Source organism: Amphimedon queenslandica, unplaced genomic scaffold, assembly GCF_000090795.2.
Source record: "Amphimedon queenslandica unplaced genomic scaffold, v1.1 AMPQUscaffold_13517, whole genome shotgun sequence".
NCBI classification, from domain to species: Eukaryota; Metazoa; Porifera; class Demospongiae; order Haplosclerida; family Niphatidae; genus Amphimedon; species Amphimedon queenslandica.
In genome coordinates, this window is record NW_003546247.1 from 152,602 (window position 1) to 157,603 (window position 5,002).

Here is a 5,002-nt window from a genome sequence, read left to right on the forward strand (position 1 = left end):
TTAGGCCTGCAGCTGCCTATGGTAAGAAGATTCACCAAAGTGTTGTATTATGACTTTTTCTTGCAGTTGCATGCTTAGGATAATGAAATCTAATGATCCCAATCTTTAAATAAGTGCTATTACATCACAAGGCATGAGAATAAAGGATCATTTCCCCTATAAAGGAATGGAGTTATTTGCATCATGCCTCTCATGACGTCACGTTTAGCCACACCCATTGACAGGAAGTAAATTGAAAGGAAGCAAAAAGTGCATTTTTGAAGGCTCATACCTCAGTGAATAAATTTTTTTAGACAATAGGAGTTGGAACACATCATTATTATGGTCAGGCAATCATATTAAGACCATAAAATAATTACCCTAAAAAATCACTGCAGTTACACTTTAATTTCACAATTATTTCTTCAAGCAACGATTTTTTGAAAATGTAACATATTTGACCAATTTAATAATAAAATTTAGAAAATTATTAATACAACCTTTTAACTGTGACGCATACTCACGACTATAGTCGCGCACCCACAGCATTAATGATTGCATATGAGCAACTATAGTCGCGCATGCCTTTTTATGTTTATTTAACTTTTAAAACTGGTTTTACGGGCAAAACAGAGATTGTAGGCTTTGTCTAACCTTCTTCCAGTTTCTATAGTTAGAAGCTGCAAGCTTGTGAATCTACTAAGTTACAGAGGTAGAAACCATCGTCGTGTAGTTACACTACAAACAGCCTTGCTGCACAACTGATACAGAAGCGCTCAAAAAAAAGCAAAGAGATTCTTACTCTTCCGCATATGAGGAGTCCAAAGAGATATCACAAGTAGCTGAAAGGTATATGAAGCGCCTAGAAAGAAGGGAAACAGTTATGTGTGCTACCTGCCATAGAAACCAATGGAGAAATGAATTGGGTGTGGTTTCAAAGCAACTCAGACAAGGAGCGCTTTTTCTCCCATTTCTGTCTTAATCAAGAGGAGGAATGCACTATAGCACAAGCCCTCGCCACTGCAAAGACATTAAAGAGTTATAATAATTATGACTTAATTAAAAGGACTATATAAATAAGCCCCCCAAAAATTATTACTTAATTCAAGATAATACGAATAGGTTCAAGTAAACTTGCTCTTCAAGGTTCCGGCATGCCAACTCAATGAATTTTAATTAGTTATGTTTAGGCCTGCTGTCTATTTGTCTATTCAACTTTCTCCTCTATACATTGTCCCCTACTACTACTACAACTTATTTACTATTGTATTTTGGTGTTACTTTTGTTATTTTAAGCAAAAAAAAGATTTAATCACATTGTTGCCAAAGCCTGTTGTTAAAAATCTATTCGTCGGCTAACTTCCTTTTAATGCGAAGTCTTGTTCCAGGAGTTTGTGTGCTTACACACATGCCAAATGCCGAGGGAAAGCCCTATAGATAAAATCTTACAGAGACGAGTTATCACCAGCAGTTGCTGTGTAGTTGCGGCTTGATAGGCGCATGGCTGGGATTTTTTGTTCCGGATTTGCAGCTCTTCAATAAACTTACCTTAAAAGTCCAGTCATTTCCTTTAATAATCATTCCTTTTGGCATTAATCAATTAAAAAAATCTAAGACGTTTTCTTTAGCATGATAGATGACGGCAAAAAATAGTCCTTCACAAAAAAGCCATTGTTCATAAAATAATATTGAACAATTTCAATTAATAATATTATTTTTAATTAACATGGTATGAATAATAATTATTAAAAAAATTACGGTCAGGCTTATCGTTGTTGAGGCTGTTATAAAAACTCCAAGGTAGATGTAAATTAGCATTAATTTATAGATAAATAATCATTATTTAAATGGGTAATAAGAAGAATAATAAAAACTCAAACAAAAACCTTGGAAAGTTCATGAAGTGATACCTTCCGAAGCAGAAAAAGGCCAGAAACTGCACTATGACTACCACCAACACAACTGGAAACCGAATCGTGAATCTGGGTAACTTAATAAATTATACTCAAGCTGTTTCCAAACACTCAAGATCTTGCACTACAGGAGTTGTAAATCTTGTCAATAAAACAAAGCATGATGGACTGGCATCTGTGCTTAGTGCTAAGTGTAGTTGCAGTCATGAAATCACATGAAACAAACTTTCTGGATTAAGCAGACGAGACTACTGGGAATGTAACTTAGCAGCAGTATGGGGTCAAATCTTAGTTACAGGATGTCATTCGAATTTAGAGGAAACAATGTCTGCGCTAGGAGTTCCAGTAATGACAAAGAGGTCCTTCATAGCTTCAGAAAAAAAAATTTGGTCAATTGTGGATGGAAATCTTACAGAAATCAATAGATGATGCTGGTAAAAAAGAAAACAAATAGCTGCTACAAAAGGTTCATATCATGATGGGGTTACAGCTATAACAGTTATACTCGATGAAGGATGGTGTAAGAGGTCACATAAGCATTCCTACAAATTGAAATTAGGTGTAGCAATTATAATTGGTATGGAGACCAAAAAATATTGCACCTTGATGTTTCTCAGAAACACTGCTCTATTTGTGATCAAGCAGACAGAAATGAAACATCAACACCAGCATATGATTGTTTCCCAACTTCATCCACGTAAATGGACATTATTTTGGAAGGCTTCTAGCTTGCAAAAAACGGCATGGCTTGAGATATACTAAATTCATTGGTGATGGTGATAGCTCTGTGTATCCATCTCTAATGTCTCATGTTCCTATTTGGGGACGTTCAAAGAAATTGCTAGAGTGCGCGAAACTTTCTATTAAGTGCTATAGATCGTTCCTTGAGAAGCTTGTCCAGGAAAAGCCTAAATACAAAGGAAAAGGTAAATTAACTGAAGGGATGAGAAAGAAGTTAAAAATTGCTGCAAGGTGTGCCATTTGAATGAGAAGCTCAGAGGCACAAGCTAACTGATATGAGGCAATCAAAAAGCTACAACATGATTTATACAATGGGCCATTCCACTGTTTTGGGCATCACAATGAATGCAGTGCAAATTACTGCATGGTATCTCAACTAATTCAGAACAGTGAACATAATACAGACTCATCATTTTCAGCAATATCTGATCACCATAATAGCACCACCGAGTTAGCAGAAGATGAAATGAGGTACTTGTTAGATGCATCAGATGATTCAGCTACTATTGACAACAGTTTAACCAAACCTCTTCCAATTGATCCTGAGATGCTCTATGATATCCAAATCATAGTTGGCCATCTTATTGCCAAAGCTAATAGGTACATATAATAATTATTAATATCAAATTTTATTTTAAATTATTAATAAGTAGACAGTCTTCAGAGGCAGGGCAATTAGAAGGTTTCAGCCATCTTAATTGGAGTAGAAGAACCATTTATTTAAATTTTCTTGAAATTTAGCTCCAAATAAGAGTAATCAAATGAGCCATTTTTATTTGTTGATGGCTCACTGAAGCTTAATCCTGGTCATACCACCTATTTCAGACGGATACACTCGATTTACTATTGCCTCAATAATCCTTATAAATTTATTACATTTAATAGGAAAATTTACAACTAACTTGGCAGAGTGGTGGATGCACATCAGCACAAAGTTCGATGAAGGGAAACAGATAATTAGATCTCAGGCAGGAGGTTGAATGGGTAGGTGTGCTGGTGCAGGTTTAAGATCAAATATTGGAGGTGATTGGGGTTTAAAAGTATGGGAGAAGGTAACTGGTACCAAACCAAACCCAGTTTTTGACAGTGTTTCAAAGAAACGAGTAAGCCTCATACAAATAGACAGAAAGAGAAAGTCAACTGAATTATTGAAACAAATTAGGTCTAGTAACAAATGATCACTCTCTGCTGCACAAAACGATTATAGTCAGCATAATAGCTCTCAGTGTGTATTAGATGTTGCTAACCCACAGTATCCTCAGTCAATATTGGAAGATGGAATGTACCAATATTGCTCAACATACGTAAAGGTGACAGATGACAGAATAGAAGAGATAGAAAGAGACACAAGAGGACAGTTTAGGTCAAATACAGTATGGTTAGCAGAGAGAAAACTGAAAGTAACGTCTTCTGTCATAGGAGAAGTGAGAAGAATAGACGAAATACCAAATATTCGACATTTAGAGGAAATAAAGCCACAGTGTGAGGTAGTCAAAATGAGGGAGTTTCTCGATCCTTGTACTTTGAGAAATCTCGCCATCTTCCTTTTTTGCCAGGGGCCTCGTTATCTCCAGATCTCATCCTTGGCTAGCACCAAGTCCAGACTGTCTTCTATATGATCCAGAGAGTGATGACCATCATGGACTAGTAGAGTTCAAAAATCCATACAACTGCAGGAATGAGAATTTAGGAGATGCTTCACATTTTAACCCTTTAACACCTAAATTTATTTATAGCAGCTACACCCACGGTACGGAATTAATTTGTATAAAAATTAATTTTTAGTAGTACTAGTTTAGCAAAGTATTTCTCTAAAGATCTTGTGCCAAGATACTTGAAACTTGCTAGCAGCTATTATGGGATGTTTATCCTTCAATACAATAAGTATCTAGTAAATGGTGTAGCATACAGCAACGAAGCGTCTATTGTAAAGATACGGACCGCTTTTTTCAACTACTCAGACTTGGCGAAGCAAAAGAGAGTTCTATCATGTTCAGCAGGACATAGTAGGCAGGATATGAAAGAATGAAGAGGCTGGAGTCAGTGGAGAAGACGCTTCGAGTAGAAATGCTACTGTGACTTGTCGAGGCCATGGTTGCTAAGCTGTTGCTAGGCACACTGAAACTCCACCCATCATGTATTATGGAGTCCTTGATTGAGTATGGCTGCTTCAGCACTGAGCCGCTTGCTTCCTTCAGTTGCATTCAACATAAAACTTTAGATATACAATCTACAAAGGCTGTTTTAGTTGCACAAAAAGTTTTATTTGCAAAAACTTAGAGGAAGTTGGCAAGCGTCCCCTGTAAGAATGAGCTCCAATTATTTCAGCACTTATCAGGAAGTGAGGCTCAGAAATACAATGCTTTCCC